At 41.8% G+C, this 22,276-nt stretch overlaps 1 long non-coding RNA gene across 1 annotated transcript; it reads left to right on the forward strand.

The window, feature by feature from the left end:
* Nucleotides 1-18,483: 18,483 nt before the first annotated feature.
* LOC142796232 (uncharacterized) lies at nucleotides 18,484-21,953 on the forward strand. Its single transcript, XR_012893639.1, has 2 exons — nucleotides 18,484-19,006; nucleotides 19,987-21,953. It is a non-coding gene; the product is annotated as an uncharacterized LOC142796232 (long non-coding RNA).
* Nucleotides 21,954-22,276: the final 323 nt, after the last annotated feature.

Consider the following 22,276-nt stretch of genomic DNA (forward strand, 5'->3'; position numbering starts at 1 on the left):
AACTGGCATGCCTGTCTTAATACATTCTTTTACTGCATGTTAATTTTGACCCAAATAGCTAATACAACCCATACCACCTGCATAACCTGTAATACCCATACATTCGTTTCGCTTATACCACCTATATGAGCCGTACCACCTGTATGACCCGCACCACCCGTATGACCCGTACCACCCGTACCACCCGCGTGACCCGTACCACCCGTATGACCCGTACCACCAGTACGACCCGTAACACCTGTATGCCCCGTATCCAATAACATCGTATGTGCAGGTCCTGTACATGTAGGAATCTTCAGTAGGAATACCGCCCTAGTAACAATAATATTGATGTTTTATTCCTACAATCTGAACTGAGTCAAATTGAAGATTGATGCCGCAAGTGGCTTATGTCATTACACGCATCGAAGACCTCCCTTCTCACTTTTCATCAAAATAAGTCATACCCCCTTACTGGAAATTCCTATACTGATAGGACCCGTATCATACAATGTTATTGGATACAGGTGATACAGGTATTACAGCCCATATGGGGGATACAGGGATTACAGCCCACATGGGGGATACAAAGCTTATGGGCCATATGGGGTATACAGGCCATACAGGAGTTATAGGGTTTGTGGGTAATATTGGTGATAGGGGTCCGATGAATTCTCCGGTTCCTGCTGAAAATTATGATGTAGTGCAAAAAAAGAAAGAACGGTCACACAAAACCACACACCATATAATTTTAAGCCATCATAAACTAGCCCAAGAACAAGTCCGTCTGCAGAACATCCCCGGTTCCTTTGGGCAAGTAGTAAGGATCATAAGTAATGTTTGCCTAAGCAAGGCAATGCCAGTTTATGAGGTGTAAAAAATACGAATATGCCACAATGGGCAAATTAATGGTGCTTCGAAAGTGCAGTAGACTAAATAAATGGAATAAAGTGTTATATGTAGTGTAGTGTCGGGACATTTGAGAAAAACAAGAAGACAAATATCTTTGCATCCTCGAATTTATTTATATGATTAAACATTTTGCAAGGAAATGTTTTTATCTTTCTCAGCCTGCTAGGTGCATGCATATCTGCTGGCTGATTCACAAATCATGCAAAACCATCTGCACAGTAATGGGCAAATGCATGCAGCAATTACTAAATACTTTACTTATTTGTTTACCTGTGTGTTAAAACATAAAGCAAAATACCATAAAGAGTACTGACAAAAAATTTTGTGGCTCATATAGCCTTCGACATAGATTCCCTAAAACATGCGTATACCTACAAATTGGATTAACACTTATAGCTCAGACGGCCAATTATATGAATATTGAAGTTTTCGTGTCTGATCCAGTGTTATATGCTGCATCTCGCATCATTCAAAAACTGAGAGTTACCTGAAGCTGAGTCCCAACTTCCAGGCGCCACATTTGTTGCCGAGCTCAGAGTTGGCACAGCTACATTAATGACATCATAGTCGTTGTTGCCTTTTGGCCACACTTGTGCTAGCAGGCTACTATTCAGTGACTGATGTGTCGATACCTGATGTAAACATGTGGAACGTGAGGCTGCCTCAAGAAAATCTTTGCACCCAAACGACAACAGTCAAGTTGACGACAACGACATTGCGCTGCATATGCAGCAGCAAAGAATATGAGCGCACGATGCAGGCCGCACAGAAGTGCGTCATTGTTCTGTGTGTAAGGAGGAAGAAGAACAATACGCCATGTTGGGCCACTTTTAAAGCCAGAAGCGCCCAGCGCGAGCTGTTTGCCTCAGCGCCTTGATTACTGTGTCGGTTGTCACCGCCCACTTTCACTATTGATAGACCTGCTGTGCAAGTGCTACTTACGCAAGGAAGCCCCGTTTTATGTGTACCATTTTGCACGCTAGCTGGCATTTGTTGCATTCGATGGCTGGTGTTCTGTGAGCTGTGCCAAGATAAAACTAGTCTGTAATAAACAAACAGCAATTGTCCGTCTGTCCCTAGCTGCAGCAAACAATCCGCGACATTGTGACTAATAGGCTGTCAACAATGTTAATATTGCAAGACGAAACTTTGCGTCAGTACCTCTTTAAGCAATAATCACTAGGAACCACCTTCAGACTTCTCACTCTTAGGGCCCTGTTCAGGGGCACCTGTTTGTTTTCTTGATGCGCAAATACTCCAACGCGGAGCTACTATGACGCTCTTGTTCTGAAGCTGAAGGACACTCCGCAGGAGCTTTGTGGCCTCCTTGCATCACGACTACAGCCAAGCCCACTGCTCCTTCTTCTGCCTCTCAGATGAACCTGCATTGAAAAAATGTCTCTTTGATGCTCTTTTCTTGTGAGTGGGAGTTAACATCGTTACGCTCACTCTGAAATTATTGCTATAACACTTAAAACTTACTAGCATAACTACTTCAAAGAATAAAGTTTCAATAGTGAAAATTGATCCAAGAGGTTTCACAATTTTGAATTCAAACAGGTAAATAGAAGATCTCACAGAAGAATATGCGTGGAGCTCTAGGCACGTGCATGAGTTCTGATCTGTGGCCTTAGCACAGCATTTAGAACGGCACGTGTCTTTTCTACTGAGAACAAAAAAATTTGTAAAGTAAACAATGAGTAGGGGTACAGAAATATTCATATTTGTGAATATCTTTCGAATAATATTTGCTATTCAATTTAATTCGTATTGCAAATTTTGCTATTTGAACTATTCTAACTTACCTAAGACAAAAAATACGTCAATGTCTGACTGAAAGGGACCCTCCAAATTTTTATTATGTTTCACCTCAACACACTCTTATTGCGTGAAAGCTGCCTTTCTGGCTCTGCAATGGTCAAAAATGTCCTGACTCCACAAAAGGCTGATTCTTACAAGGAGATGATAGATGTGGCAGAGGCAAGGGCTTACTTATAGTGGTTTCTTACCTGAAGTTTGATGAACTTTCAGGCTGCATGAAATCGTGTATATAAACACATTCGTGCATATATAAATCCAATTGTGCATTGCCTTATTTTTATAAGGTAACTACGAAACGTTACCCTACAAACACTTCATCAATTTTGCCAAAAGGAAGACTTTCCCCTCGTAAGAATAAACTTTGGAAGCCTGTCCAACTTTTTTCGAGAATACATTATGAAGTATTTGAAAAGAATTCTAGAAGTATTCGAAAAACTTTAGAAAAATATTCAATTTGCCCTCACATTTTATTATTGAAATTCACTTTGGCACCCATACTATAACAATAAGTTTCAAGAAAAGTGGGAAAACCAGAAATAGCTGAGCATTTGATTGCACACTCGTGCCACAGAGAATCATTCGTTTTCTTCAAGCACTTTGATGATGTTGAAGCAGGCAAAACCATATAAAACATAGCCAATTAAGGGGCACACTTGCGCCAGAGAGACCTTTTCCTCGTTTTCTTCGAGTGCCCCGACGGTAACATTTAATGTCCAGCAATTTAAGGGCCTGGATCATCTACTGTCATCACTTAAATCGTTTTCAAACTGTTCTTATGAAGTGTAACGGATGGCAGATAAACAGGAATTAGGCATGCTAAAATGGGCATTTTTTCACAATTTCACTAAAGTATACACAACATTCTCCATGAAGCAATTTAAGTGGCCCAGCAACCCTTTTTGAGCATGGTAAGAAAATGCTGCCGAGGGTAGTCGAGGCACCTGAGAGCATGTCAGACAGACAATATAGGGCAGAACGCAGCCTGTAATTCATAATTTGTTATTCATAATTCAGTCACCTGAAAAACGCTGTTTCCCCTCAAAAACTAAGGCTCCAAATCCAACTTACTGCGATTCAAGTGCAATGTGTACAACCGCCACCGGAGGCTGCCACATGCCCATGCGTCTGTTCGTGATTACATTGAGAAGAAGCCCCTTGTTTGAAGAAAAAAAAAGGGGGGGGGGATAAAAGAGCTCAAGGACAGGACGCATGTTGATAATTAAGCATAGCTTCTTGCCCCCTAGTCCTCCCATTCTGCGTGGCTTTGAGTGAGCTCACTCGAACGAAATGTGAAAGAAAGCACGTAAAGCATGTAACAAATTCCTGTAGCTCCGTTAGTACTTCGCAGATTGCAAAATGTTTTCCAACTGTCAATTTGGGACGAATTAAGTTTATCTAATGAAGAAATTTAATGATTACTTGGAAAAGCTTTTCAGGGCTTCTTCATTACAAGGCAATGCAAACATGTGCCTGTAACACGAAGGTAGGAACTCTTAAACCTGATATGGTTTTGTTTTGGCACAAAGTAGTCATCACAATTCTAGCTTCCAGTTTTAGATTTAGTCGGCCTGTTCCAAAACTTTACCCACTGTACAAACCACACCTTTAAACCACTAAAGTATCCAAAAATTAGGAAAATGCGAATATTATGTGAGCAAATACAGTACATTGATACAAAAAAGATAAGTGCACGCAGCAGGAGTGTAAATGGCATAATCAGGCTGTATGAGGAATGTCGTGAAACTGGTAGTAGAGATGAGTACTAATGCATCAACAGCAAACAAAAATTTTCAAAAAAAGCACAGCTGCCTACTTCTTTATTTATGAGGGCAAAAACTGTGAGCGGCAGTCCCCCCACTGGGTGCAGCCCCGGGAAAACCGAAAAAATTGAATAGTTAAGTCAGCCATAAAATAAGGTGATTCCACACAAGCATGCAGCCATAGCTGACACAAATGAACACCTAAACAACATCAAAAAAGAAGCCCCCAAGCACAGCCCCTAATGAGCCCTTTGAAGCTACACGAGCTACCAACAGCTGCTTCTCTGAAGCATGCATGCTCCTGCACCCTCCTCTAAAAGAAGGCACCGCGCCAAAAGCCAGCATGCTTGACACCAAATGCTGGTGCAAAAGACCCCAAAAAAAGAGAACTCAGGACACAATGTCATGTGTAAGCCGCTACAGTGTTATGAGAAAAGCATGCAAGAAACTTGTTCATTTCAAGGCTTTGTCTTTGTTTTGCTTTGCGTTGATGAGTCATGTTAATATTCCTCAAACCAGGGTGAAAATGGCAGCTATTGGAACCCTTGTTCAAGAATTATTGCAATTGAGAATCGAGATTAGCAGTTACCTCTATTGGATTCCATCTCACTTAACTCTACAAAACAAAACACTGGTTAAAGGAAATGTGAGGGCTCCCAAGAGTGAAGGTTTTTTTGTGCTGTTAGTAGGCTCAACAAAAACTAAGCACTAAGAGCACACCATGTAAACAAGCCTTCAAATGATAGTTATCAAAATAGCACGTGCCAGCACTCGCAACTGCGCCTTTATGTCCATATAATTGTCATTGCAATAATGTATTGTAAATTAATAAGGTATTAACAGCTCACAGTGTGCTGGCCGCGTATTTCAGGACTATAAAGTTCTACCATCTATTTATCCACCCGTCCGTCTTTCATACATGCACACACCTAGCTAAATTACTATACAAATCAGATGGGTTTATCAATATTGGGGGAAAAATCAAATTTTGTTCAGATAGACTCAGGCATTCCAGAATAATAAACAACACTTCAAGCAATAATTTCATATTTGCCAGCACAACCAGTCAGATTACACTGCAGAGCAGTGGTTCTCTTTTGGACGTTGGTGAATACTTGTTTGTCCTCAGTGTCCCTGCCTGAGACTCTTTTTCAAAACACTTTCTCTGTGACTGCGCAGCGTCATGTCTTCTCACTTCTTCATAGACTGAGTGCCTCATGCCTAAATAAACCAGTAATAAGGGCTAGCTTGTACGTGAAACATAACCCTGTGTTCTTTTTCTGGTGCGTGTATTAGTCTGCAGAGCATCACAAGCACGACGACCAATGGCACTACTTGAAATGCAACACTTCTCTGGCCGACCAAATCACTTCTGCGTTTTTTCTGTCTCTGTTCACTCATGTTGAGCAGTGCCCTGCATAGGTTTGCAAAAAAATCTGGAAATACTTCACACTCACTCATGAAAGATATTTTGTCTTTTGGCCTCCATCAGACTTCCGGCTCAATGCAATGACCAAGTCTGGTGAGTTAACCGGCGAGTCCGTTAAAATACGATTATCTTTTTCACCTATAGTTTAAATGCTCCATAAAAGCAACATATTGCATAAGAGGTGTTCCAGTTGGCATCTTGCAGTGTCTCGTGGCAGTGTAGCGGCCTCCCTCCACATGAGATTGCGCCTTGAGCTCTCAATTTTCACAGCTCACACATATCTCAATGCACAAGCATTTGTGCACCTACTCAATATTAATAGCTGAGAGGCCAGAACTACAAAGAGGGGGGGAGAGAGTCAGTTTCTTAACATGCCCTCCTGTGAATTTTTTCCCGAGACGTTGTCATAAAACATCTCAGGCGCCATCTCTTTGAATAGAGATGACCTTACAGGGTTGCAGTCACTATATAAAGGTCTGAGATTGAAAGGTTGTAACTGGAGCACCAATTATGCAACACATTGCTGTTAAGGAGCACTGAAACTATGTGTAGAAAAGATCATCAACTGGAGCACCAATTATGCAACATATTGATGTTAAGGAGCATTGAAACTGTCTGTGAAAAAGATCGTCATATTTTAACGACTCGGAAGTCGACTCACCATATTTGTTTGACTTGCACTGATCCACGAGTCTGAGTCCACTAGTAAGGTCTAAGGAAAAAATATATTTCATAAGTGAGTGTGAATGACTCCCAGATTTTTTTTTAACCTATGCAGGGTGCTGCTCAATATAAGCACGCAAAGACAGGGTAAATGCAGCAGTGGTTCAGTTGGTGAGGCAATGTGTTATGATATAGAAGAGTGCTTCGGTTGTCCAGAGAAGTGTTACATTATTAAGTAGTACCATCGATCATCTTAAATACCTTCCGAGAAAAACACTGACTAGAAAAAATTTGAAACAACGCAGTGTGATGTTTTGCATATCCAACAGCTTCTAATAGCACCTTATTAGGGCATCAGTCAGTCAGTCTATGATGAAGCCTTTATTGATTATGCTGTGCAGTCACTGAGGAGGTGTTTCGAAAGAGAGTCTCATACAGTGACACCGAGGAGTAACAAGTATTCACCGACTGCAGCAGGGGAGCCCCTGGTCAACGCTGTAGTCTACATGGAGGGACTAGACCGGCTGGTGATGAAATCATTGCTTGAAGGATTGAATACTCTGGAGTGCCTGAGTTTCATGCTTGTGATAAGCAATACTTGATTGTTTCACCATTATTGTTAAACCAATTTGAGTTGTTCAGTGATTTAACTAGACGTTTATTTAGAATAAATTATTGTAATGGCAATTATATGGACACTTTTAACAGCTGCTACCATTGAACATAAGGGCGCAGTTATGAGTGCTGGTGCGTGCTTTGTATAAATATCACTACACGGCTTGTTTACGTGGTGTGCTCCCAGCCCTTTCTATTCGTTGAGACTACTTACAGAACGAAAACCCCCTCACTCTCAGCAGCACTGACATTGACTTTAACCAGTGTTTTGTTTTGTGAGATTAAATCTGAATAGTTAGGTGCTAATCTTTGTATAGCATTCCTATTTGCTCCAATTTTATTCATTGCGTCGTACTTGTAACAACACTCTGAGCTGAGACTTTATCTTTGGACCTCAACCGGCATTTGCTAGCGTGCTAGAACAGGGTTGCAACAGCCGAAATACCGTTTGGAGCAATTTTCGGAGAACCAAAATGTTAGTTTTGGAGCCCCAAATTCCAAGTGCGGAGCTGGTTATGGAAAAAAAACATGCATTTTTATTATGACATAGCAAATTTGGAGCAGTACAAAAAAGAAGGCTTACATTAAAAAAAACGTATAAACAATCAACATAACCTAAATTATGTAGTGTGAGCATACTATCTACTACTATTTTAATGAAGGTAGTATTTTGAACCACCTCGCTAAGGAACCAATGATAAAGTTCACATTAGCATTTACTGCACCTGTTAAATCATTGACAAACCGAGGATTTCAACATCAATCTGCCGATATTGTGAGCTTGAAAGTAGGAAGATTCGTAAAAACGAGAAGTAAACGTGGTGAAAAAAATTGGCGCACAATTTAGTTTGTCTCTGTAGAGAAGCATAAATGTCACACACTGTTTCAAATGATTGCCAGTAGCTTATTTATACGTCAGCGATTATACTGGTACTCAGAATGGAACGGTGTACAAACACATGAGCAACTGAGCAAAATGTGAAGTGTCCCAGTATCGCGAACAGCTCCTTGTAAATCTCAACACGCTTTTTCGAGAGGCACCGGTCTCGTGTGGCAAAGGTGACTAAAGATGCTCTAGAATCAAAGTCAACAAAATTTCTAACCGCTCACCATCTCCCTTGTACCCACCATTTTCAGCGTGGGGCTATGTGCCATTTCGGCTACCTAGCAGGGCGAGTTTGACCAGATAAAGTAACAAAGGCGCGCGCCCGTTGCCCCGGCGACGGTACCAGATATCTATTGCCAAGACCGTGGCAAGGACGACGCAGCTTCTAGACAAAAATGTGTTATGTGCCATTGCTAAGATAATCAACGCCGGCATTTGCAGCAGGTCGAGCTTGTTCGAGCCTTGATAGGCCATAGCCGCGTTTTATGGCAAAAAAAATTACATTTTCGGCGAGCGTTGGTGGCTACATCAACACATTTTTGTTTTGAAGTTCCGCCGACCCTTTAATACGTATCTGTTGCGGTCAGCAGACCGACGGGCATGCAGTGTTATTACTTTATCTGGTCGATACCGTCTCTCGAGCATAGGGTGGGTGGCTAGATTATTTTAAGTATGTTCTAGGCACTGTAGTTCGGGTCTGCGTGCTTTGACTGATGGCGCAAAGCTGCAGGTGGCTGTCGTGGCCTGCATTGCTCACAGAAATTAGTTCAACTGAAAAAAAAATTGAGGCTGGCTGGGCATTTTGGTGCAGTGGGGTGCAATTTTAACAATTTCATGGGTTTGGTGAAGCTCGGTGAAACAATCGGGAATCGTATCAAATTGGTGCCATTGGCGCAGCTGTTACAACCCTGCTAAAAGGACCTGATGTTAAACTGTTCAAGCTTTAGCAGCGCATTTCGGGGGCTGTTAAGTCAGCAATTCGAGTCTACCTGGTTACTGCCACCTATTAAGGGGTAGTGACAATAACTTTTCTACACCATGTATCTACTTTGCCATTATTGAATAAGACAGGTGTGCGGGTGTATGTAAATTCTGCCTTATTACAGAGCACTGTGTCGCTTAGAGAAGACCGGGCAAGTCCCAGACTGCCACGTATTTTTTACCCTATCGTTATCATTTTTGAGCATGTAGTAATGATAGCAACCAGATGTTTATACTAATTTGTTCATAGCCTTCTGTCTTATTGACCGAACCAACGTATGGTTCATTTTACAAAAAATTGCATTTTTTGCCCCTGTACATAAATTCAGAAAAGTTTTGCATACTTTTTTTAGTTCAAATGAAAGTTCTTCTAAAGAATCAAGTTCAGTTCAGCACACCACCATGTGTTGCTAGAATACGTGCACAAACAATCAGCATGATATCTTAGCCAATTTAAAATTATCGTACTGACATAACAAAAAATGCCGTTTCGAGAAGATGGAGTTCAACTTATGCAATGAAAATTCCACAATTTTTTCTCTGCTGACCTATTTTTTTTTCACTGTGTCACCTTATCTATTTCCCAGTGTTTGACTTCGGTAAATGCTTAAACATTACTATTTGGCAGCTTTTTCTTTTCCCTAAAAAATGCTAAACTTCATGCTTTTTGTAAATATAAAAAAAAAGAAGCTACAAATATACCATATGTAAAGGGACATTTGCTTTCAGGTCGCTTTTTTCAGTTGATTAAAAAAGATACGCAGGCTGAGGACAATACTGTAATATCTAAAGTCAGCGCCCCCACCTAAGCAAATTCCATCCTCTCTCTTTCAAGATATTTAAAACATGCATGAACAACTGAGCAAGCACTTCCCTGCCCCCTCCCCCACCCCCGCCTTCCTGTCATTTCTGCAGTTTCCTTCACTTTATTTAGAAGGGCAACGAGGTTGCAGAATCATAGTGAATTCATTAAAATGTATCAGTTTCGTTGGAAGCACATGCGACTTTTTCATCACAATATTGATTTTCGATGCAAGACCGAGCAAGAACACCCCCCCTTCCCTTCAAATTTTTGTCACCTTCAACATAGTGGGAGCACTTGCTCAGGATTGCACGGTACATGAAAATTGTGGAAAAAGAATCTGCTTTCATATCTAGTAAACAATGAAAAAGTACTTTCTTCTAATTTTTGCTTGCCCTGCTTCCTTCATACACAAAATAATTACGTTCCTTAGAAATATTATTGAAGTCTACACACCATTTCGCAATGGAATATGGTGCCCGCTGAAGTGTGAAGTGGTCTATTGTCACATTCTTGAGCAGAATTCAGAACTTATATGAACACCTTGTTTACTGTACAGTGTGCATATTTCTTGCTCTTATTTGCTTTGTCCATAGGTTCTATTTATTTTCCTCACATTTTTCAGTATTCAAGTTCAATTCATTCCTGCATGGGCCCGAGAAGGGGCCTGCAATATTGTAAAATAAAATAAAGTAAGGTACTTTCAAATTCACATAAACTTGGTTCCCTGCACTGACAGACCCGCGTAGTTTCAACCATGTTCAAGAAGCATGAAGTTAGCAGACTTGTCAATTAATCTGCCCATTGAAAACATCAATGGCATTGAAAGCTAAATTTCTTAGCAGTGCACACTTGCCTGCTGGCTTCCTTTGGAAGCATGTGAAGCCCTGTCAATGTCAGGCATCATTGGCAAAGACTGTGGTAGCGGATCACAAGTGATAATACTGGCTGTGATGCAGCAATGGCTGAAGTGAAATCTAGGCCGTGGTGGTGGTGGCAGCAGCTGCAGTGTTTGTGCCGAAGGTGCCTGACCTGGAGGATATGAAACTTAAGGGGTGACAGATAATAGGTACCGAGAAATCATTAAAAAGAATGTTCACTACAAATTAGAAATTTACAACTTAGAGTGACGGGCAGCTGAGCTTGTTAGGAGAGATTCATGTTGGACTTCTGGGAACATAATAAGCCAGTAGCGTAGCGAGTAACGGGTGTGTCGTGGGTAGTCCTCACATTCACAACATAGCTCAGAGGCTAAAGAAAGTGATAATTAGACACAACATCAATGCGTTATGGCCACCGAGAGACTAGGTACTAGGTGAGATACGCACCGGCATGCTGAAAAAGAATGAGATGGGACAAGAAGCTGAACTTCCATTTGTTTTGTAAACACACCAAAAATTTTGTTCATTACCATACAGACGCAAAGTAAAATGTTCCTTTTAGCTTCGGTCATACCTACACAGGGCAGGTGGGCCAGTGTTAACCAGAGATTAATGAAATAGAAGAGAGCGCGAACTACAGGCTCACCAAAAATTCCATCTTTAAATTGTCGAAGGTGTGTTGAAAGCACAAGCTGACCATAAAATGTGAAACTCACTGAATCACAAAATGTATTTGCACATATGGCTCATTCAGATTCTCATTTATGGCCCAATCCTAGTTTGAGTGACTCGGCTTGTGAGGGAGTTTGCCGACCTATGGCTGAGAGGGGTTCTGAAGCCGGCCATTCCTTTTCTGCAAAGCCTCTATTTGTTGCTGAATCCACTCGTTCCAGTGTAAAAATTTTCTTGTCTTTCTGGAGGAGGCTCAATCAAACAAGCTCCTAATTGCCGGAGCCATCCTTCAGGGCTCTTTTTCTTTCTTGAATCGCTGCCTTCTGTGACTCTTCTTTGGAGGGGGGGTCTTGGGAGTGTGTATATATATACCAAAAATATTACCACTCACTAGAGATGCTCTAAATGCCATAAAATCCAGCGTAAGCACTCCTAACAGAGCAAGCACCTCCCTACTTTCTTCAAGAGGTGTTAAATAAGTACCCTCTTCTCCTCTACCGCCGTTTTCACTGTTTCTATTTACCGAGTGAATGCGAAATAAAGCCGTGTATGCATGGGCATTTAAGAAAGTGCTTAAGTAGACGCACAGATGTGCATTTTCTTTCTCAGTGATTCTTCCGCTTCCACGTTAAATATTGACCGATGACTGAGCAAGGGCCTATTCTTCAAACCTTGTTGAATTATCATTCACTCTCCAGGAGCACTTGCTGAAAATTTTTCGGTAAACACAACATACTACGAAGTCTGTACTTTCCAGTAACACGTACCTTAATAGAGTTGCAATAACTACGTTACTAATTCATCTATTACTTCATAAGTATCCATGAATATTCACTTGTTGAATATCATACTGCCTCCTGTATTGCTGACCACAACAGCTGCATGTGCTCCTTAATTTAAAACTATGCAATTGTTGCATATCATAATTGGAGGCTTATATTTATGCAGCGATTTAGTCACATAAATTTTTCCAAACTACTAGAAATTTTTTATTTATTATTTATTTATTTATTTATTTATTTATTTATTTATATATTACAAACTGCAGTCTGTAGACCAAGCAGGAGGGGCACAAAAAGGGAGCATAGCGAAAAAAGCGAACAAGTTATACAGCAAGTTAGAATACACAAAGCTACTGAAAAACAAGTCATACTAAATAGGATGCTTAGTTATACATATCTAGAAAAAAAAGCGAACAAACTTCTAGAAACAGTTTCAAGCACAAAAATGTAAAGCTGCACAGTTGAAATAATAAGATGAGGTAATCTGGCATTGAAATATCAACAGTGTTGATTATACAAGAGATGCATGTAGTTTTCAAAGTCAGGAATGCCACGTTCAGGAAAAAACATTTGAAGGCAGTGCATTCCATTCGCTAATGGTTCTCCAGAAGAAGGAATGTTTGAAAAGGTTAGTACGTGCAAAGTAAGGTGTCAGATCATGATTGTGAGCATGCCTGGTTTTCCTGGAAGAAGAGGGAGAGATGTATTTACTGGGATTGATATTAAACTGATGATTACGAAGCAGGAAAAGAAACTTGAGTCTGGCGATAGTTTTACGCTGTTTCAAGAGCGGATTGTTGTTAGTAGCCATAATTGATGAAGGTGAATCAAGATTGTGATAGGCATTGTAGATGAATCTTACCGCTCTCCTCTGGACCATTTCAAGTTTATAAACATCCTTTTTAAAATACGGGTCCCAGGCTGTGCATGCGTATTCTAGACGGGGTCGAATAAATGTATTATAGGCAAGAAGTTTGATCTGAGTTGGCGCGTTTTTTAGTTTGTGTCTAAGAAACCCTAGTTTTCTAGAGGCGGAGGAACAAGCGTCGTCAATGTGGTTACTCCACGACAGTCGATTGGTAATATTGACTCCCAAGTATTTAAAATTGCTCACTTCGATCAACGGATTATTATTTAAGGTGTAGCATGATGCAGAAGGGGTAATTTTATTTGAGATACGCATATAGACAAATTTACTAATGTTTAACTCCATCGACCAGGTATGGCACCAGTCGGAGAGAGAATTTAGGTTGTTCTGCAAGCAATCTTGGTCCTTTTCACTTTTAATTGGCTTGTAAAGAATGCAGTCATCTGCAAAAAGCTTTAGGCTTATGGCGGAGGTGTCAACTGATGAAACGATGTCATTGATAAAGATGAGAAACAAGACAGGACCAAGGACACCGCCTTGTGGAACTCCCGAGGTTACAGGTTGAACCCCAGAGCAGAAGCCCTCTACCTGGACAAACTGTTTGCGGCTGGTAAGGTAGGAGCGAATCCAATTATTACAGTAATGCGTAGGCCACTGTTTGAAAGTTTGGTGAGTAATTTACTATGATAAACACAGTCGAAAGCTTTTTTAAAATCTAAGAAGATGGTTTCTGTTTGGTCGCCCTTATCAAGTGCCATTGCGAAGTTCTGAATTGTGGTGACAAGTTGAGTGGTAGTAGAGAAGCCCTTCCTAAAACCATGCTGGAAAGGAGTCAAAATACTGTTTTCTTTAAGAAATGACATGTATTGCGTGATGATATGCTCAAGAAATTTACAAGGACCGGAAGTTAATGATATTGGCCGGTAGTTTTCAACATTTAGGCGATCACCTTTTTAAATACGGGAATAACACGTGCCGTTCGCCAATCATCGGGAAGAATTGAATTATGAAACGAAAGACGAAAAATATGGGTGAAGACTTGTGCGATAGGTTCAGCGTAACGTTGCAAAAATGCATTAGGTATGCCGTCGGGACCATTGGAAGATTTAGTCTTAACATTCAGTAACAGTGAAAGGACACCTTCGACAGTTATGAAATCGGCAGATATAGTAGACAGAGAAATAATGTTTGTGTCAGCATGATCTCTCTGAGTAAATACTGAGTGAAAATACTGATTAAATTGGTTTGCAACTTTGACTGGATCGTTAACAATACAGCCACTTACTGATATCTCGGTCGATGTTTTGTGCGCATCGCTCAAGTACCGCCAGAATCTATCCGGGTTAGTTTTCAAAAAGTTAGGAAGCGAGTGGTTGAAGTATCTTGCCTTAGCTTCGCTTAGCCGAGTTGAAAGCTGGGCCTTCAACGGGATAAGTTTGCAGGGTATTTTTTTTCTTTTTTCTAACTCGTTTTAGCTAGCGGTGCAAATGTATGATATCTCTAGTAATCCATGGTTATTTCGGTTTTTCCTAACCCGTTTGCTTGGCACAATCTTATCAGTGCAGTAATGTATCGCAGTTTTTCTTTCGTTCCAGGCAATCGACACATCATCGGAAAGATTATCACATAAGAACCACAGATAATCCAAAATGGCCTGGTCATCCGCCTTCGAGTAATCCTTAATGAGATGTCTGGTCTCTTGTCGGTGTGCTTTGTTTTCACCAAACCCAAAGGATAAAAATACTGCTTTATGGTCGGAAATGCCATCTTCAATAGAGACCGTGTATTTGCATACATCGGAATTTAAAAAGACTAGGTCGAGTGTAGAACGGTTGTTTCCAGCCTCTCGGGTGCACTCATGAACAATCTGCACAAGATAGCACATCAAGGCAATGTCGGCGAGAGGGTTTAGCGTCGTTACATCAGAGCCAGAGCATGGAACGTGCCAGTCAACATTGGGCAAGTTAAAATCACCTGCAAGAATCAGACGATCATTTTTAAACGTGCACACGTGGTCATATAGTCTAGACAGATATGCGTGTGTTGAAGAGGGTGGTCTGTAGATGGCACATACGGTGAAGTAATGTCCCCAGCAGCTTACCTTAAGGAATAAATTTTCGTGCTCATGAATTTGTTGAAGGGGCCGAGCACTAATACAATCTTTGAGAACTATTGCTACACCACCACCTCTTGTTGGCCGGTCACGTCTGAAGATTTGATATCTCGGAGGAATTAGTACTGAATCATTCATACCTTCGTGCAGCCAGGTTTCTGTGAGTATTGTAATGTGAGGGTCGTAGGTGAGAAGAAGGTACTCGAGCTTGTCAACTTTATTTGACAGGCTTTGCGCGTTTACGTTAAGCACTCTCAAACTTTTGGACACACACTGTCGAGTGGGTCAATCAGAACCTGTAGCTTGCGAATTAAGGGCTACACGCACTTTTTTGGGTTCATCCCAGCCAAAAAGTTTGCCATCGATTTTGATCTTGTCGTGAATAAGAGTAACCCGTTTCCTGCTGTCGCGTTCTGCTTTTGCACTTTCCCAAAGCAGGCGGCGCTTGTGCAGCGCGCACTGGCTATAATCATTTTGTACATAAATATTGCAGCCCTTCAATTTATTTGAATTCTTTAAGACTTCTTGTTTCTCCTCATAATCTTGAAAGTAAGATATGACAGGCTTACGACTACCTTGGCGGCCAAAACGGTGAATTCGGGTTATGGACTTGCACTTCACTCCCAATGTATTCTCGAATATATCGGTTACAACAGCAGTTCGAAGACAGGTGTCATTTTCATTTGTGTTTTCGAGAACACCATGAATGATAAGGTTTGCCCGACGGCTTCGGTCTTCGAGATCAGTTAACTTGGGGCTCTGCCATGACAGCACAGTTTGAAAAGAAGGTGCAGTGGATTCATGAGCTGCAACTTCCGGTGATTTATTTTTAAATTACTGTAGCTTGGCTTCAATTGCTCGAAATCGCAAGTCCATGTTGCACATTATTTGTTCGTTCATCGATTTTATTAGCAGTATTTCAGCCTTCATATCTGCTTGGCCCTGAAGAATACCGTGTAGTAAATCAGCGTTCGTGGGTCCTGGGTTTGTCTCAACGTCACCACAGAGTAACATTTTGCATGCACAATAGCAATCATATGCAATACTTAAACAGGTGCTTGGGCACGGCACCACTACTAACATGACTTCATCACTAGTTTTTATGTTTTAAGCAGAGTAGCTAACCTGTACAACGAAGAAGAACTTCGTGGTCAGCAACATGGTCGCTGTCCTCTCGCCGTGCCCACTGTCGAAGAAATGCTGCAGTGGATGCTTTATAGCCTCGGCGCTGATGTCACGGACATGCGCAACTGTCGCTGCATCGGAGCGTCCAGACAGAAAGTCAGTATCGGCGCCCGCACATGCAGATCTGCCACGGAAAGGTTGATGGTGTCAACCGGCGGCGCGCACGTGTCATTCGTGCTCGGTAATCACGGGACCGTCAGCAGCGAAACCTGTACAACGAAGAAAAACTTCGTGGTCAGCAACATGGTCGCTGTCGTCTCGCCGTGCCCACTCTTCATGAACTGCTTCATGAAGAGTGGGCAAATTAACTGCTTCATGAACTTAACAAACATACAGTCAGGATGAGTGTAACTTGAGAAGCTTGCTTTGACATGTTCACACTACAGAGATATAATTTAGCTCATACAAATACGATGCCTATAATTTTCAAAGTGAAAATGGCCCACAAATAGAAAGCAATTAAAATTTCATGATGCAACGCATATGTGTTGTACGATTTCCTTAGTGTGCCTGTCTATCTTATGAGGCCACAGCTCTCAGTTCTTGACGCAAAGCACCCATGTAAACATGCCTAGCATAAGTGTGAAGTGTGTGCTATAATTCAATTTCGGGGTGCTGAGCAGCGAGCGCAGTGCAGCTGAAATTCATCGAATATTGAGCAATGTGTATAGCACAACTTTGAGTACATGACAGCAAGGCATTGCAATGGTATAGGAAAGTAGAAGCATGATGCACAATATTTACAATGCAAAGTGACTGGGAATGAAGCAAGTCTAAAACAATGATCTTGTTGTCTGAACGGATCAGATAGTTCGAGAAAATTATTGGGTCAGAGTTTTTGGGCTGAGTAATTCATTTCCCAAAATATTGCAGTCAACTCAATACAGCATAGATGGTATACCATGGTTGGACACAAAGACTCCAGTGCTGCAAACTGCGTGCAAAGTCAGATCCTAAAATGCTGACTGGTCATCAAAAGAAAACGACAAACGGGTGCCATTTTGACATTTCTCTAGCACTTCCATGATGTACGCCAGAACTGAAGAAATGAAGGTACAATACAAACAGTGTAAGAATTCCAATGAGTGTAAAGAAGTTCAAGTGAACCTTCTCCAAGAAAAAGTGCATGGCTGCTGTGTTTGGGGAAAGAAATGGTTGTGTTTCCTTGATAAAATAGGTGAGGCAGAAACCCACAAAGACTCATGAGATTCGCCATCCGCATCATCTCCTAGTCCAAGATATCCGTGGCACGCTGTTTCGGTGGCCGCGTTTTTGGACCCGTAGACAGGACTTTTCTTTCAATTGTGTTGCAATCTAGTCACTCGCACAATCATAGTCGGCTGTGCAGCTGTAGGAAACAGCGCCAAATAGGAAAAAAAATGTTCAGATTTCCTTGAAACAGAGATAGAAAATTGAAGTGGATTTTGTGGAGAGATATCGTGAGTGGTATAGCCTTTAGATGCCTACACTCTAAGCCAAAAATGGCCAAAATGGGAGCAACGGCTGTTTTTACTCCTTCAGACCGACTGTTACTCTCCGAAAAGACCAAGCGGAACAAGATGGCCGACTTGTTCGAGAATGGGGGAGCAACTGTATTCATCTTAAGTTTGTAAGGGAGCAACGGAAGGAGGAACCGCTGTAAATGCTCTCGTCACGCAACGGTTACTCCCCGGCAGGACACCGCACACAAATATGCATGCCGCCCACATTGATATTCATGGGCCAGATTATTGTTTGTTCTGTGTGCCAAACTTCACCAAACCAAAACAGTGATTTATTTTAGCATCCGTAGATAATAAGATAGCAGCGCTGGCTGAACACAGAAGGCCTGAAAATACAGTACGGCAAATACCTAACACACGCAGCAGCAGAATGGAGAGTTGGCACGTCAAAGCGGACCGAACGCCGAAACACGTGCAAAACAACGATAAAAAAAGCCTAGACACGCCGTTCGTCCGCGAAGTAAGGGCGTCAAAGTCGATCAAGCACCGAAACACGTGCATAAGGACCCCCCCCCCCCCCCGCCCAAATATATCGAAGAAAAAAAAAAGCGGACCCAGACGCGCTTTTCATCAGCCATTCACTTAGTAGCACGCTTCACCGTGTAGTTTGAGGGCAGAATGACAAATCTGCGCCATCTGCGCCCGCACGACAAGTGTGGCGCTAGCGTAGCAAACGATGTAAGTTACAAAGTAATTTTTATTCAGTGTTTATGTTGACTAGCACTAAATAAAAATTACACTCAACTTTTTATATTTATTTATGAGTTTTAGTGTACCTCAGTTTTTTTTATAATTGTATTAGGAGAACACACTGAAATTATTGCGCTGACGCCTGTGCTGCCACTGCTCGACGTTTTTTTTTTTTTTTTCGGCGCAACTAGGTTCGCGTTCGCACTACTTACTCATTTTCATATGGTCTGTGGTTGGCGAGCACATGGACGTGCGAGCTTGTCAGCTATGTTTTGATCGTGTGTGTGTGTCGCAGATTTGCGTTTCTACTTATTCGTGATGAAGGTTAGTGTATATTTATCTTTATGGAGCGCGAGGTAGTTGTGGATTTTGCTGCTGGGTGGAACAACATCGTAAACACGTCTTCAGCTATCTGCAAGCCTGTTCGCTCGTCGGACAAAGGACTGTGCATGCATCAGCGTTCAGGTGAGTGGCATTTCCAGCAACATTTGATGCTCTTACAATATATTGTTGAGTGGTTGCGCTATTGAAAGAGAAATGATTTGCTCTTATTCACGGTATCCATTGCTAGCCGTATCGGACTAAATTACCTCTATTACCGCCTGCATATCCTCTTGCTTCCCCTGTTACCACTGCAGTGCCAGTGTACTTTTGCAGTTAAAAGTTCATTTCCGCAACACTACCTCGCTTGAAAAAACATTGGGGCGGGGTTGTAGCTGCATTCATACTGGAACTTTTCTACCATTGGCTTTATGTAATGTTAACGGCTGAGTGTTGGGGCCTTGGGCCGCATTTTTTAGAGATGTAAAGTGTATGTAAATCAGTAAGTGAACAAATCATTGTCGCATCACTTCACTGGCATAGCCAGGCGGTTGCGCACAGAATTTTTTTAGGCTGGGCGTAGGGAGCCCAAATTGACGACCACATTCGCTTGCCCGGCCTATTCAGATAAGCGGACCCCCCCCCCCCTCCCCGCACGCCTAAAAAAAAAAATCTGCCCACATCACTGCGTCACTTGCTTCACCTCTGCGCTGAACGTACTATTTTATAAGCGGACCATCAAGCGAGCAGTTTACATGTTCTGTTTACATATTGACAGAACAATTGGAGAAGGAATGACCCAAATCTTTCAGATTTCTTTAGTGATGCAAAACCTTAGCAAAACTGAATATTGTAAAAGACAATCATAAATGCTGTATGTTCTCGTTAGCGCTGTCATTATTCTGCATCATGAAATCTTTATGCACTGTGAAAACTTGGCATGCCGTTGAAGTCACATATCGACGTTAATACCAATCGACGAAAATTTCGACAACCTCAATAACGCTGTTTGGGATTTGCCGCATGCACATAATTAGGCTGATTCCCACTTGGCTGTTCTTAACCTGACTTCACTGCTACCAAATGAAACAATATTTGATGCATGTCTTTTACTTTTTTTTCAGGGATATGACACAAATTTAGTTATACTGCAGATAAAGATGCTGCCAACGATGCTAAAGTACAGAAAGGAAGTGAATTTTGGTAAGTGCAGACTTTTTGTACTACGTATATGAAAGCATCGCATTTTAGGGGCAAACTGTGCATGTGTTGGCCAGAGAATAGTTCATTATGCCACATGGTTACACTGGCACTGACAATTCGACATGGCTCCGCTGGCCCGTGTGTGTGCTCACACTGTTACCGTTAAGATAAAATGTTTATGTTTTCATTGCAGGGATTGCTGTTTGTACTAAAAAGCCAGCTGCCAAGATTTGTTTACGCTGGCACTCCTAAAAGTATGCTTTCCCTATTTACATGGATTTTGGCTTGCACAAAGCATAACACTTGGGCCTAGATTCACAAAGCTGTCCATGCGCAGGCCTTCATAACAGCGTTTCTTGACTTGCCGTTACCCTGTTTTCTGCAGATGTTTCGTGGGTTTAAAAGTGCCACAGCATGTTGACCTCCCCCACTCTGAAATATTCGCGTTCAAAGTTCCGCAAGAGTGGGCTCAACTTTCTTGTGCACCTCTTTGCTAGTCCAAGATACTGAAGTGTTATGCTCTTACTAGAGGTGGCAGTGTTTCTAATGTTTGTATTTCCATCACATTGACCAAGTATGCGATCTTGGCTTGACTGGTAGCACATCCTCAACAAATGTCTTTGTGGCACATGTAGAAGGCAGTACAAAATAAATAGGCAGACATTCACACCGGGAGCTAACTTCTAATAATGCCTTTTTTTTTGGAAACCATGGTGTGCTTATTCCAATTTGTCTAACAAGCAGTAACCTGTTTGGCTGTGAACCAACAAGACGTTGAACTAATAAAAGCTTCACATCTCGTTGCTCTCAATTATATATGTATTGGCAAGCTATCTGTGACACTGTCAAACAAAGAATCAGAATATCTGTGCATGCCTTAAGATATATTGCTTCGTTTACATATCTCGTGGCTGTGGCTCGTCAACCGAGTCAACAAATGCACCCTAGTTTTCTAAATTTAAAGCATTTTTTGAAGGTAGCACGGTCTACATTTATTTGTCTATAGTTTTGTCCAGCCGTTTGCGTCAGGTACAAAGAAATATACTGAAAATTATCATGTAGCCTCTGCAAATGGTTGCTTTCAAGCAGGCTTTGCATGCTTGGCTTGTGCCTACAGGTATTGCACAATTCAAGACGCAGCAGCGTATGATAGAACAGTGGAATTGAGAGCAACTATGTGCACGAGCTAAATAAGTATTTTAACATGAGCGGACGGTACGTGTTATTTGCCACACACATGACCTCATTTAGAATGCCCATTGGTGAATGGGCTCATAGAAATGTCACTCAGCTGTGTATAGGAAACAAGTTAACTGAACCTAAGGGTATCTTTAACTGCTACAAATACGCCTTGTTGAGGTGCTGCACATTTTCTTCCAGAATATTGCTGTCTTAGACATCATGTGAAGAGCATCTACCACATCAGCATTTATATGGCTTGCCAAGTAACGTTTGGCCGAACCTTCCTTTTTTTTCACATTTCGTTTTGCAGTAGACATCCTAGAATGTAAGCGCTGCTGCAGTGTGTGTGACTCATTGTTATGAATTGATTCTGGCATGTTTAACCTCACACTTCTATTTTTTTTCTTGCAGCAGTGAGATGCTTCACATATGCCTGCGGTGACGTTCTGCTGCGCTAGCCTGATGGAAACACCAGCTGCGAAACTTGAGTTCTTCAGAATTGGAGAAGTTGCCCTTCTCTCACCAATGATGACACAGACTGCCCTATGCTAGAAATTCAAGATTGTTTTTCCACGGATGACGCAGAAAACCTTTGATGTATTATGGTGTTTGTTTAGTGCTGGCTGTGGTGTGGCGAAGTCTACTTTTACATGTGGTCACACGTCGCCTCATAAAAAGAACAATAAAGCATTTATTTTCCTTTCAATATTGTCCACTTTTTGTGTTAGAAGCACCCAAGCAGTGCTCTTCCAAGGAGCTCTCGCCATGTGTTAAGCGTGTGACAAGCATACTCGAGATACTCATTTCCCCAAGGAGTAACTGGAAGCATGTGCAGTTGGTTTTCAGAGAGTAACTGCGAACACGTGGGAGGAACGGTAAAGAGTAACTGTAGCTCTTAGAAGAGCAACTGGTGGGAGTAATGGTTGGTCGGCAGGGAGCAACTGGTGGGAGTAACTGTTGGTCTGCAGGGAGGAACTGGAGGGAGTAACTGTTCATCCCCCGAAGGAGGAACTGAAAGGAGAGCAACGG

This window comes from Rhipicephalus microplus, chromosome 2 (genome assembly GCF_043290135.1).
Source record: "Rhipicephalus microplus isolate Deutch F79 chromosome 2, USDA_Rmic, whole genome shotgun sequence".
Classification (NCBI taxonomy): Eukaryota; Metazoa; Arthropoda; class Arachnida; order Ixodida; family Ixodidae; genus Rhipicephalus; species Rhipicephalus microplus.